Here is a 15,575-nt window from a genome sequence, read left to right as displayed (position 1 = left end):
AGTTTATTGTATTTAGAGTTTGTCTCGGTTATTTATTGACCTCAATGTACAATATTGGACCTACATTTATACCTTAACTTAAGGTTTGGAGCAGTATTTATTTTTCTCTTTCATAAGAGAAGTCATGAATTTCACTCGTTCAATTTTGGGTTCTAGCCCAATTAATATTTACCTCATGCTATTTCTGTATACAGAATTTACAGGTGATTTGTTTTTTTTTCAGTGCACTGTTTTCTCTGCTTCTTTTTCACGGTGCAAAATCTGTACCACGAACCGTAGTGTCTCACAGGGTTATAGTCCTGTCTGTTAGTACACTGTTTGCGCATTTCTGTTTGCGGATATTAGTGAGGTGTCGTCCCATTAGTTCAGTGCACTAAATTTATCCATGTTGTAAAGTTAAGTTACTCTCACTACCATCTTTGTTCTTTTTCTCCTCTTGGTATTTAGTGTGAGTTTGGGTTGTTACTAACTTCACGCATGTCAGTATCTCTACGGAGGTTGCCCATGTTAGTTGTTTTACCCTATGTGGGTGCATGTTTTTTTTTACCTTAATCCATGGGTCAGTTTACTTAATACTTATTTGAGATTCTCCACTTTAGCCCAGTTTGAATTTTTCTTATAATTAATTTTCTTCTTAAATGATAGTGAGAGTTAAGAGAAGTTATTCCATTCCCTCACTGTCTATTCGTTTTCCCCTGATTTGTGCTGTCCTTTTCTAACTTACCTGGCCAGTATGTGTGAATCGAACTGCCATTGATGGTTTTCCTACCTTTTCTTTATCTTTTCTTTCTTTTTCTGTGTTTAGAGAGGAGGATGAGTAATATGTCTTTTATGGGATTTAATATGGAATCTCTGTTTGTATTTAGTTTACTTCCTCATCTCTCTTATATTGCCTTTACTTTTATTACTGGATCTTCAATTCTCTTTACTTCCCTTTTGAACGTCTTTTATTCTGGTTCTGCTCACACTTATGCTTTTCTGTGGTGTATTATTTTCTTATCTAAGTTTCTTTCTTTGTGTTCTTTTGAGAAAGGAGGATATGTAATATCTAAGTAAGTATGCTCACATCTCTTCCTTGACTCCACCAATGGAATTCAGTAAATGTGATGTCATTTAGAATGTTATAATTGGATTCATCACAGTTGGTCTTGGGCTGAGCATCTAGCCAGACGCTTCTGGTGGGGTTTTTGTATATGTGTAACTTGTCCTAATAAATCTACTTAAAAGCTACCTTCAGTCTGGACCCAAGCTACTACACGACCCTAAAGGAGTTTACCTTTTACTCTCCCTCCCATCACTCTCAGACGCGGATCGACTACATTTTTGCTTTCCATACTATTGCTCAAGCCCTTAACGCTGCGGAAATTGGCCCAATTTTACTTTCAGATCATGCCCCTGTTTTGATTAATATTGATCTACTTCCCAAATCTGATGGACCTAAGAGGTGGCGCTTTAACAACGCTCTTCTTTTAGATCCTAAATTTACCGCCTCCTTTACCGCCTTTTTCGACGAGTTTTTCTTGCTTAACGAAACCCCCTCTATTCCACCACATACTATTTGGGATGCATTCAAAGCTGCAGCGCGACATTTTATCATCTGCTTTGTGGCAAAGAAGCGTATAGCCGCCCGTAAATTTACGGGTGACCTCCTCTGTGACATTAAGAGATTGGAACACGCCTATTTTACCTCGCATTCACAGGACAGTCTGACTGCCCTTGTGGCAGCCAAAATGAAGTTTAACAAGAAATCCACAGAGGATGCTTCATTGTACTTGTTAAAGTCTAGTGCTAAGTTTTATGGGGGTAGAAACAAAGCTGGGAAGATTCTTGCTAAATATTTGAAGGTCAAGCATGATAAGCTAAATATTGAAGCCATTTTTGACACCACCTCCAATCTCAAGCATAAAGATGCCGACATTTTAAGCGAATTCTCCCTTTTTTACAAGACTCTATACTCCTCTGAAACCCAACCCTCTCTACATTCCTTCACACATTTCTTCTCCACTATCCAAAAGCCCGAGCACTTTCTTCTAGACCTTTCCACTTTAGAATCTGATATCTCCCAAAGGGAATTGCTCACCGCGATTCAACACCTCAAACTAAATAAAGCACCTGGGCCCGATGGCTTTACCGTTGAGTTTTACCTCCACTTTATAAAGTTAATCATTCCAAAACTCCATTCCCTCCTGAACATGTTTGCTGCCCTAGGGAGTTCCTCTGGGACCTTTTCTGATGCCCATATCTGTTTGATACCCAAGGAGGGGAAAGACGCCAAATATTGCAAGAATTGCAGGCCTATTCCTTTGGTGAACATCGACTACAAAATATTTGCTAAATCGCTGGCGGTACGATTGGACCTTTTGCTTCCCGACCTTCTGGGTGAGGAGCAATCTGGTTTTGTGAAGGGCCGATTTATTACTAATAACACCAGATTACTGTTTAACATTCTGATGAAATCCCCACTTTTACAGCACTCCCTCACTGCGATCGCCTTGGATGCCGAGAAGGCATTTGATAGGGTTGAATGGTCTTATCTTTTTCACACCCTTAAATGGTTTGGCTTTGGCCCCAACTTTATTTCTTTGGTCTCCTTATTATATTCTCGCCCACGTGCAGCAGTCTGTGCGAATGGTCAGGTCTCTCCTTTCTTTGATCTCGGTAGAGGCGTCCGTCAAGGTTGTCCACTCTCTCCCTTTCTCTTTAATTTGGCCTTGGAACCTTTTTTGTCCAAACTTCGTCAGAACCCTAACATCCACGGCTTTCAGAACACCACCTCCCATATTAAACTTGCTGCCTACGCAGACGACATTCTGCTTTTCGTTTCCAACCCCGTGGCATCCATGCCTGCTTTTTTCGAGGAAGTACGGAGTTATTCCCTGATTTCTGGCTATAAGCTCAATAATGATAAATGCGAAATCCTGCCCTTGACGAAGTTTACTTTTAAGCCCGATTTTAGCGCTTCCAATTTTACTTGGAGCCCGTCTCATATCAAATACCCAGGCCTTCATATTACTCTTTCTTTATCAGATACCGTCTCCCTTTGCTTAAATAAGTGTACCCAGACGATTTCGGATCTAACTGCCAGGTGGCATCCTCTTTACCTATCTTGGTGGGGCCGCCTTGATACGATTAAGATGATGTTGTCCCCATAATCCTTTACACAACATCCAATATCCCTGTGCCCATTCACCCCAAATTTTTTAAGAGAATTCATTCAGTTTTATCTTCCTTCTTATGGAGCAACAAGAAGTCCAGGATGTCTCTTGCTAGACTAATTTGCCCTGCATCGGAAGGTGAAGTCAACTTTCCTGATTTTGCAGCCTATCACAAGGCCTTCTTGCTGCGGCAAGCATCCTTTTGGCTGCAGGATCCCATCTCTCCATGTCCTTTATGGGCTAAGGTTGAGCGCCTTTTTCTTTCCCTCTTTTTCTTTGCTGAATACCTCTCTTTTTCTCGTAAGCCCCCTTCCATTTCCACGCCCATTCATAGATTCACCGCCAAACTCCTCCTGTCCTTCTCTCCTGCTCCCCCCAATACTATTGCCGACTTCCCTTCTTCCACTATCTGGCATAATGCACATCTCCTAATCCACAACAAACCCTTTTATTGGAAATCCTGGAGGCAAAGGGGACTGGTTTGGGTATCACAATTATTCTCGCACTCTACCTTTTTGCCTTTCCCTACTCTTCGCCTGTCCTTTGACTTACCTGCATCCTTTGCTCCTAAGTACCTCCTGCTCAAGACTACGGTGATGGCTACGTACACCCGACTTTTACAGGCAGAGGCGCCACCTCCCTCCCCTACTTCTACTACACGATTACACTCTCTTCTTCGTACTACCTCTAAGGCTTCCATCATCTATGAACACCTTCATGCTAATGAGTCTATCAGGCCTAAGTCCAAGGTGGAAGAGCAATGGGAACGTGACCTTGCCACAACATGGCCCATAGCCCTATAGGACAAGATATGGACTAAAGTTAGCAAATCGTCTAGAGCGGCGACTCTAACGCAATCTATGTTCTTTATTTACAACAGGCTGCTTCTAACACCTTTTACCCTTAACAAGCGATTCTCCATCATTCCAGATGTGTGTTGGTCTTGTTCTTCCCCGAATGCTACCTTATTTCACATGTTGTTTATATGCCAGTCTGTACATGACTTTTGGATACAAGTGTGGGCTCAAATTAATGTTATTTTCCATACTCGTATTCCCTTTTCTTATGCTCATGTCTTTTTGGGAAGCCTCTCCCCTTGCTGGAAGGACTCTGATCTTGGTGTCCATATTATTGATTTACTGTTGGCTGTTGCTTTTCAAAAAATTACCATTAATTGGAAGGCTTCATCCAATATTTCTAAGGGTGGGCGGCCAGCTACGCTCCGTGCACGGAGTGCACGTAGTGCCGTCTCCTACGCATTTTGCGTAGCGGGCGTAGCCAGGCGGCACTACGCGCGCTCCGCAGACGGTGCGTAGCCGGCCGCCACCCGCCTCCCTCCCGCCCTCCCTAAATATTTAAATAAAATGATAGAAAGCTTTTAAAAACACTTACCTTGTCCGCCGCGTCCCCGGGGCTCCCTCTCGCCGTCCCTGGATTCGCGCCGCCATTTCGGATACTAATGCGCATGCGCGGGCGGCCGCGCATGCGCATTTCTCATGAGAAATGCACATGTGCGGGCACCCGCGCATGCGCATTAGTATCTGAAATGGCGGCGGCGCGAATCCAGGGACGGCGAGAGGGAGCCCCGGGGACGCGGCGGACAAGGTAAGTGTTTTTAAAAGCTTTCTATCCTTTTATTTAAATATTTAGGGAGGGCGGGAGGGAGGCGGGCGGCGCGTAGTGGGGCTACGCGGAGTGCGCGGGTGGGCGTAGTTTTGCGCCCACTTCGCGTAGCTCCGCGGAGCCCCACTCCGCACACTACGCCCAGGGTTAAATATTTCCCTCAAAGCATGGTGGTATAATGTTTGCCTTAATCACAGGCTGGATACTACTTTTGTCTTCCCTATCCAGATGGTTCCAAAAGGAGCAGAGCTGTGGCTCCCTATTGTATTGTTTCTAGATAATTGTGCCCTTCGTTCATTTTGTCCACAGCCTGCTCAACAAGAGGTCCCCAAACCTCCTTGAATACCCTTGCATTCCTTCATTTCTTCCTTATCACTTGATATGTATGCATTTTACCTTGCTCATATGTGTAACCACTACAGTACCTGTGTTTAGCCTTATCACCCATGATCAGCTTATGTAAATGATTCTATTGTATTATTTTCATGATTGTTCTTGTTTTACTTTCCCCTTCCTTTGTTACCCTTTCATTTTTCATGCACTATATATTGATACCCTCTTTTATTCCTAATAAAATTCTTTATGAACTTAAAAGAATAGTAAGCACAAAAAATATCCATCATGTGCCTGAGTCAGTGGAAACTTTGGTTCAAAGCCTAATCCCATCATTCTGAGTGGTCCTTTATGTCACTTTGGGCTCAAATAGCCATGGTGAGTATTGCAAATTATGGAGTGATCTTTAACTCGGTATTACTCCATGCATAATTATCCTGGGTGACTCAGAAAAATCATTTGCCAGTTCAGAAATTCAAATATGGAAGACCTGGTCCCAAGAAAATGGCCTTAACCTCGAAAATAGCATGAGCAGTTAGGTGTTGAAACACCGATTTGCAATGTTACTTCTCGTTATATAGAAATAACATGTACTCCTACAACGTTTTACATCTTGAAAGCACTGATAGCCCGTTTATCTGTAATTACTGATCCAACAAGAAAATATTCTCAAGTATTTCTCTTTCTTTGGTGTTTTTAAACAGATGTGGGCTATAACAGGACACCTACCAAAATTGCTAACCGTCCCGTTCTCTCACCTCTTTCGTGGCTTGAATCATTTATAGTGTAGTCTATGTTGAATTTGCCAGTGCAGTCCCTCACAAATTCCACCACCAGGAAACACTGTGATATACCAAGCAGTGACAAAAATGCTGGCATCACGTGTTGTAAGAGTCTTTTTTACAATGAATAAAGGAATAAAGGAAATAATAAGGCATGCACTGTAAAATATTATGTTGTCATGTCATACAAATGCATTCAACCGGATATCTATTTTTTAATGTGTATGTCTGTGAATGAAATTGAGCATTAAACTGTTTCCCTGCTCTTTCGCACCAGGGTATGTAGGCAATAATGTCGCATAATCGGTTCACAATTTTTTGGCCAAATGCATTTCCTTTGTGCTGTGTCTCATGTGATCCCATGCACAAGTGTTATCTTTTCTATTCAAAGGTCCATGGAAATTTAAAGTGCAATGAAATTGTTGCCAGGTGGTTTGTTTCAATTAGTTGTCATAGTATTATAATGATATCATTCTTAAACACTCTGCTTAATGAGCATAAGGAACATGGCTAAGCAACCCCAAAGCATTAGATTAAAGGAAGCCACATAAGCATTCTAAGATGTCGTCTCTGTCGGTATGTATGATTTTTGAGAATTCCTCAAACCTGAAGTACCTCTTCATAGGTTACAGTTTTTCCTGGGTGACTTGGAAGTGCAATCCTTTGTTATACCATTTGTATTGTGATGACTGTGGGACAATATAATGGCAAACAATTGATAGAACTTAATTTATTTTGCACCAGCCAATGATGCCGGGTCTTTGGGCTGCAGACTCACTGATCATAGATGTCTATTAAGCCAGTAAAGGTTGGTGGGCTCTCTTGGAAGGTTTGCTCTCACTGTTGCCATCCTCTATTGTAATCTCAACCACATTGGTTCTTCTTCTGTTCCTACTATATTACAGAGCCATGGTGATGTATTTTCTGCATTCATGCATTCGAGAATATAGCATGATTGACTGGTCAATATTATAATGAATGCAGTCAGGTCAATCCAGCAGCCTGCACCGACACTACTCCAGGTGACCATTCTTTACAAGGGGATACTATTAAAGATGGAATCAGTTACAACACTCTGTTAGAGCCTTCATTTCACTGATGAGGAGGAGGGGATGTATCTTTGGCATGTGCTGTGACTAGCAGTTGTCTGAAAACTCCTCGAAGCTGATATCTGTCTGTTCTGATGATCTACATGGACTTTCGACAGACTGGCAGAGGGAACACAAGGACTCAACAGACACTTTCCCCTCAACAGCTATAAAGGGAATAGGTTTGTTGACCAAAGGGAAGGATTATCCTGATTTGAGGTTTTGGAAAAACCACTTCTCATGACAGTATCTATATGTGCATATATACTTGAAGTTAAGCAGAGAATGTGTGCAGGCTGCAGAGCCACCATTGGACATTGCTTGCCAACATAGAGTATGAGTAAATGTCCTCATTCAAGTGATGATACCATACAGCACAGAGACAGCCCTCATTGCGGCCACTTATGAGATCAGAAGCATTTTCGGCTGAGGAGAAACGGCTGCACTCAACCTCCTTGATGCAGCTTTTGATGTATTCTCCCACAAGTACAAGTAGCTCAAGTCAAGTCAAGTCAAAAACAAGCTTTATTCGGTTAAAATTTTTAAAACCATCAAAGCACAGTACCACACAGTACCACACAAAGTTCATGAGAGAAATTCACTACATACATAGGATGAGATTGATTAACAATATACAACGTACATGTTTTATTGTCAGTGCAAAAGACCATTTAAGTTAACTTGGCCCTTACAAATATAATGCTTGGCATTCAAATAAATAATTAAAAAGATTGTCACCCACTGAGTATGCATTTTTTAAAAATCCCATAACAATTAAATTTCATACTAATAAAAATGTCTTAATCATAAAGTCACTACATATGCAAAGGTAGAGATTTCATATCACGATAACTGCATCTTATTTCTTCGTCTAATTGCCCCTGTGATATAGCTAGCCACTCCAAAACATACCAACGGGGACCTCAGGCAATGCAAGTATATCAGGGCTGGCCTAACCTGTTCAAAGTTACAGCCCTTTAACAATGGTAGTATGAATTTCTTGCGTATAGAAACATAAAAATCGCAGAAGAAAATCATATGTAAGGTATTCTGGTCTGAAAAGTTGTCACAGGGGCAAGGAGCAAGGACCCCCTCCTTCAAGAAGCCTTTTGGAAAGGAAAGTAGCCATTGAAGCATGTTGTACTTAATTCTTGTCAATTCAAGCAAGTGAAATGGTTTGTTTATATACGTTAAATATGGCTGAATTCCTCTCCATGTACTTAATATTACAAAGCTCCTAACCTAAGGTTTGACCAGCTCCCCTTGTTCCCTCATTGACATGGACCTGTTTAGGAACTGGAGTTTAATGGCTTTAATGGCCGCCTTGCTCAGCACCCTTGGGTTTGTGAACAGGTCGGGGCTGCCCAGAATATCCATTTGAGTTTTAACATATCTGAGCCAAGGGATATCGAGGGCTCTATCTAGGGACATACAATCCTGGATTATTACTTGATTTAAGTTGGGCGATTGCTGAGCCCAAATTCTTAGCCAGCCTAATAATGGAGCCACAGCAACCTGGTCTTGGATATAGCCAACACCCAAGTCCTAATGTACATTAAAATTGGCAGCAGAAGCTGGGAGCAACAGCAATTTCCGTAAAAAAATATTTTCTGCTACTTGTATTTCCCTAGCATCTGTGTAGCCCCATACCTCACTCCCATATAAAATCATGGGGACACACTTTGCATTGTATATCTTCATAAGGGCTGGGAGTGGCTTTGAACCTATCCGCTTAGCGAACCCCAGGACAGCCCCCGTTGACCTAGCTAGGCCGTTCTTTTTTAAAGTTCGCTGCATCGCCCATGACCTACTATGGTCAAATACTATCCCTAAGTATGGTCAATTCCAGGCCTTTACAGAAAAATGTTGCCTTTTTTGCCCTCTTTCCACTTATCGTCATTGAGTGTGACTTCTTAAAATTAGTTATAAGATCAAGAGAGTCCATAAAACTGATAATACGGTCTAAAAGCAATTGCAGTCCTCTCGCTGTTCTAGCCACCAAGACTGCATCCTCTGCATATAACAGTGCTGGGATTTTTTTGGAGCCTACCCTCGGAATGTCTTCGCAAGATGTTATTAATGCATCACCCAAAATATTTATATAAAGGGAAAATAACAGAGGGGCAAGGATACATCCTTGACTTACTCCACATTTGACGGGCCATGCTTCGGTTAAGCTCCCATTTTCATTGTAACAAACCACAGCAGTATTATTTTCATGTATTTCAGCCAGGAAGGATATCAGAGTAGGTTCCAGCCCAATGTCAGAAAGAGAGGCCCATAACATTTGCCTATTTACAAGGTCGAAAGCAGTAGAGAGGTCCATAAAAGCTAAATGGATATCCCCCTGCCTAGCGACCGTGTACTTTCCTATAACCAAGTGTAAATTCAGACATTGGCCCACCGTACTTTTCCCCTGTCTGAAACCATACTGCAAATCAGAAACAATGTCGTTATTGTCCAGCCATTCTGTCAGCCGCGCTAAAACAACTTTTCCCATTATTTCCGCAGCAGAGTCCAAGAGTGAGATTGGCCTGTAACAGGACGGCTCTTCTCTTGAGCTCTTTTTGTATATTGGGACTATGACTGCTTTGCCCCAAGTTCTTGGGAACCCTGCGTTGGTGGTAGCGTTAACAACTCGAGTTAAAATCTTTGCCCACACACTTGGATCAGCCCTGTAAACATCCGCCGAGACCCCATCCGGGCCCGGTGCTTTCCCTTTAGAAGTTGATAGAATTGCTTCCATAACTTCCTCCTCTTGAAAGATAATTTTTGGTGCTTGATTAAGGTCCCTATCAAAAGTAGGCGATGGCTGAGGGCTCACAGAGTATAGACCACTAAAATGTTTCACCCATCTTTCTGGGGGGATGAGGCAGTCCTTGATGGTATTATCTGCCTCATCAAAAACTGGACAATTTATAACTTTCCAGAAGTGGGTACTACTTTTCAGGGTACTAGCTTGACTTAGTTCCTCCCAAGCCATCTCTTTAAGCCCAGTTTTCCGTGACTTGATTGCGTTTTTGTAGTTCCTCCTAGCTTCGGCAATACTTGTTACATCCCTTACAGGGGCCTTCAAGACCACCATTAAGGCATTATGTGCAGTAGTGCACATTTGATCAAACCAATTTTTGAGTTTCTTAGGCCTTGGTTTGCCTTGCTGAATCAAATTGGCCGCTATTTGATTTGTAATGCGATCAAAGGCACCTAGGATTACTGTGGGTTCGACACCCAAGTCTGAACAAAGACTAAAATCTTCACGGTTGCTATCATACAGGCTACCAAGGAAGTCAGCCGGAGTAATAACCTCCCATCTCAACCTTCGTCCCTGAGAGTTAGTAACTATAATAGAGTTTGAGATAGGGGCCAGAGGTGTGTCAGATATAAAAGCCTCAATTTCAATTGCCATCTTAAGGGGGTTAGGTTGCTCATCCCAACCTGCCTAACTTCAAAATAACCAATACGATCCGTTAGGGGGCATGACACTAAAACATAATCAATAGTACTGTCATGTCCTTGACCTATATAAGTTGGGATCGGGTTTAAGGAATCCGATTGTTCAGTGCAAAACAAGTAATGGGCAGCTAAAAGACTCTCTAAATACAGACAGCTTCTCGTGTGCTCAAAATGCATGAACCCCTGCGAAGTGGATTCGTACTCCGTATTTTGCAGACAGTTTAGGTGACAACCATGAATATTAAAATCACCAAGGATTATAAGGTAGTAAGGAACTTCATTATTTATTTCAAAATCATCTAAAAAAGTGCTCAATGATTTCAAGTGCTCTAGTTCATCTTCCCTGGTAAATGAATTATAAAAATGTACCACTAATAAAGTTGGGAGGCTATTTTTACTCTTCAGCTTGACAGCTAAAATGTGAGGAGAGTTGGACACAACTAACTCTGGGCTATATAATAATTTTAAACTAAACAATAACAAAAGACCCCCCCTGGGACTCCCTATTTGCGATGGTTGGGCAAACATATTGAAGGAGAGATAACCATCTAGGTAATAGGGGTCTCTCGCCTCCCATGTTTCCTGCAACGCAATGATATGACTTGTGGATAGGAAATCCTCCCAAGTTTTATTCCCTCTTTTGGACAGCAGCCCAGCAATATTCCAAGAGAGTATCTCTATCTTATTCATGGTTGCAGCCTTGCCTATTGTATTCTCTCCCATAATCAGGGCGCTCGCTAAATTAAGTTGGGCCGGCTCATTGGCGGGGTCCACCTCTGGGTCAGCAAGGATAAACATTACACTTCCCTCCAATATTTTGGTGTTATCAGGCTGTGACGTTTCAGGCCCCTGTCTGTCCAGCAGTTAGCCTTGATCATCTAAACCTGATAAAACCTCATATCGGTTTGAGATCGGAGTGTCTAAACTGGTCCCCCCTTCCAATCTTACTTGTGGTTTATAAAAATAGCCCAATGGTAGGGCAGCAATACAGGTAGTAGTAAAAGAGTAGTCCTGTGCTTCCAAAACCGTTAAAACAAAATCACATCTGTCAAAATTAATGATGACACAGTCGCCCCTAATTTTTTTGGATGAGTTCCCAAGCCAATCCACTCTCCGAACCATCAGGATATGATTTGCAAGAAAAGATTTAAAGCCTTTAAGCTTAATAAGCCAATCCACTGTTTTATTTTTCAGCTCTGCCCAAGTCTCAGATTGGTCTTCCCTTAGTGAGGGAACGCCGGCCAAGACTACCACCAAGGGGCTTGATGCTGAGGGTAGATCTATGACATCTATTGCTCGTTTTAACCCACGTGCAGGCACATTTTTTATACCAGTTTGATTATTCGGAGATTGCGATAGCATCACCCCTACGTGCTGAGAATTACTTTTTTGTGCTAAATTCTGCTGTGATCGGCTAGCTGGGTGTGTCTGGCTATTAGAAAGGACAGTCCCTTCTGGCACTGGTACATTTGAAATAACTTTACTAACAGTCCCAGTGGTCAGAGGGTTTGTGGTCATACAATTGGCCTGCGTGACCAGAGTCCCACTTGAATGCAAATTACCTGTAGCCATAGCAAGTGTACCTACTCCCCTCATCTTTTCTTGATATAATATGGATCCTTCTATAAACTCTTAGGCTAAGCTACTAATCTTGTTCTCCAAGACTTCTAACCTAGACCAAAAAGGGTCAAGAGAAGATGATATCAGAGACTCCATGCTCACCCAGAAAGCCTGCGAGCCCCCTGGTTCGCTGTGTCACTGATAATAGAGGTAACCATTTCCTCACGCTCATCCCTAGAATCAAAAATACTTGTCTTTTTAACTTTATTGGCTTCACTTTTTCCTTTAAACTTATTTTGCGACCGCGTTGCTGGCCCACCCCTTGTGCGTTTTGCCAAAGGCTCAGCTCGCCTTCCATTTGCACCAATGCTTTCACTAGCTGGCCTTTTTGGCCTGGTCGATCGAGTATCTGGAACTTCCCTTGCGTTGGAGGTAACATGTATATTGGTTTCAGAAAGAATCTCGTCAGGGCCACTGCGCACTATTGGACGATTTGGGGATAATACACTCTTATCTTGAGCGGCCGTGGAGACAATATTTGCTACATCAGTGCTGCGTTCCACAGGTAATTTGTGAAGCCCAGTCCTTACTTCAATTATTGGACTTAGGGCAATGCCTCCCGTGGCCCCCTGTGAATGATCTGAAATATCAACATTAATTAGCATTAGGGCCGTGGATTCCGGGGACTTGACAAGTTGAATATTACCTATGGAGGATCTTTTTTGGGCAGCATAGATTCCTAATGAGAGCCTTTTCTCAGTTAGCACTATTTCCTGCTGTAGCATATTACCTGCTCTAACCAGGAAGGCATCCATGGTACCAGCAAAACTTTCCCCAACCCCTGATTTTGCCCCTACCCCACTATGCTTGGAGGTCATGATCCCTCAGTTACACTGCACGCCTTGTGAGATTTTGGATATGCTCAATGAGTATTATGTCAGCAAATTGAAGGCCTATTGTGAATCCGCAAAACAATTATAGCACCTAGGTAGATAGATTACAACCAACATACAAAAATTAAAAGTGTAACACTAACACCTAGCTTCACGCCACGGTCCGTTTACAGTCTTAATACTCTCCAGATCAAATAGACATGTGATTCTGAATGCCCGTTATGCTCAAGTATTTTAGACAAGGGGCACGAACCGCAAGGCCAACTTCAATAGTTCTCCGATAACATTCCACACTCCACACTCTAGTTGCTCTGAAAGCGTGAATTATCTTGTCTGTTCAACACTGACATTCACCGTGTATGGGATGAGGATGATTACTAACCGTGGAATCCAAAATGTTAGGGACGGGGCCCAGCCCAGCCTCGTCAGGCCTTGGATGGCCGTAGACAGCCCGCCCTTTGCCCAGGCTTAGCCCGCGCGTGTCCCCCGATGCGGGAACTCTGCCCTCCTTTAGTGCGCCTGCCTGGCGTGAAATCTGCAATTGGGCGGCGTCAGCCGCAGGGAATGCTGGGATATGTGCCCCCCCCCCCTCGGCGGCCACGCACAGTTGGCAAAGTGCAGCGGCAGCGGGGGAGACCGGCAGAAGGCGGCCGTGCGTGTTCTTCTGTCTTCTGTCCTCTGTCCCTTGTATGCCCCAAAGCTGCCACGGAAGCAATAGCAGGGAAACGGTGGCGGCAACAGAAGTCCCAGGTAAGTGGAAAAGCAACCCGCTTTGCCGCAACTCCGCCCTTCTTTAGTGCGCCTGCCTGGCGCGAAATCGGCAATTGGGTGGCATCAGCCACAGGGAATGCTGGGATATGTGGTCCCCTCCCTCGGCGGCCGCGCACAGTTGGCAAAGTGCAGCAGCAGCGGGGGAGACTGGCAGAAGGCAGCCGTGCGTGTTCTTCTGTCTTCTGTCCTCTGTCCCTCGTATGCCCCAAAGCTGCCACGGGAGCAAAAGCAGGGAAACGGTGGCGGCAACAGAAGTCCCAGGTAAGCGGAAAAGCAACCCATAAGAAAGCATCAGCACTTGGGTATCTGCGTACTAGCTCTCAAGTGGATATCCTCCTTCCTCTTGGACAGAACTCAACGAGTTAGACTTTCCCCTACACCACAGAACCAAGAAACACATCCTGAGAGTCCTTCAAGGATTGTCGCTCAGTCCAACACTCTTTAAAGTCTAAATGATGCCCCTCACAGACATCGTCAGAGTCCACGGCATCAAGATAGTATCCTACATAAATGACACAGAGCTCCTTCTCTCCCTTACTGACTCAACCAGCACTGCCTGCAACTTCACCAACTGCAAGAGCAATTCCGCTGCTTGTATGAAAAACAACTGCCTCCAGCTCAACACAGACAAAAGTGAAGTCCTTATCTTCTGCAACAACCACTCCCCCTGGGACAACTCTTTGCAGCACTCCGAACCATGGCCCCCACCTACCCCTGCGCACCATGCCAAAAACCTTAGTATTATCCTGGACACCAAATTCTCCATGAGCAGACAGATCAACACCATCTTAAACATCCTGCTTCCACATTCTGCGAATGCTACGCATGCTTTTCAAGTGAAACCCACTGAACACCAGACAAATGGTTACCTAGGCTCTTATCACAAGTTGACCTGATTACCAAAATGCCCTCTACATCAGAATCCCAGCCCAGGTCCTTAGCCAACTCCAAACCACCCAATATGCAGACACGAGACTCATACTGAACATCATGTGAAATAACCTCATCTCCCTGCAACTCAAAACTCTCCATTGGCTCCCATTTGAGGAAAGATGTAAGTTCAAGCTGCTCACCCATGCCTACAAGGCACTCAAGAACACTGGTCCAACTTACCTTAACCAATTCCTCAACTTCTTCCAACCCACCAGGCACCATTGATCTGCATTCCATGCAATAGCAAACCTCCCTTGCATCAGAAGACCTGAAGCAGAGGACGCAGCTAAGTCAAGACCTGGATTGACCTCCAGAAAAAATTCTCCCTCATGGCCTTCTGAAGAAACCTCAGGACATCGCTCTTCCAGACGATACAGGCATGATCTCCTCATCCCCCTTAGGCCTGCCCTAAGGACCCTGGATACCCTCACAGGTGATTAGCAGCGCTCAACAAATTCACATAGCATACCATCAGCATCTGTCAGAGGTATCTGACAGCACATGCACCATGATCAGTGAAGCAGAAACCTGAATCAAGCCAATTGTCAATGTTGTGTACTTGTGTAAACATCATAGAAGGATGTGCAAAGCTCAAATACTCGGATTATGATGCTGAATTCCAACAGCCTTTCCACGTTGGGCTGTCTGACACGAAATATCTGTTGGAAAGTGACTTTGGGGGCCCCTAGCAGGGCCCCCATCACCCTGCAGGCTCCGGTTGGGGGCTGAGATGGTACCTCAGGTACCCCCTGTTAAACACTGTACTGTGTGGCAGGCACCATGGGGTACGGTGCCTGCAACAGGGTGCAGGGTTTTCTGCACACACCCCATTTCCCCATAGGAGCTTGTGTTACAGCAGGTTGTCGGGCATAACACGAGTTCCCATAGGAAACACTGGGTATCCGACTAAACAGTGTTCGGTCGCAACGTAAAGCGACGGGCAGAACCGCAGACCATAAGTTGTTAAGTCCCGATTCTGAGTCG

This window comes from Lissotriton helveticus, chromosome 6 (assembly GCF_964261635.1).
Source record: "Lissotriton helveticus chromosome 6, aLisHel1.1, whole genome shotgun sequence".
Taxonomy (NCBI): domain Eukaryota; kingdom Metazoa; phylum Chordata; class Amphibia; order Caudata; family Salamandridae; genus Lissotriton; species Lissotriton helveticus.
The sequence above is the reverse complement of the archived record's forward strand: the minus strand, read 5'-3'. Positions refer to the sequence as shown.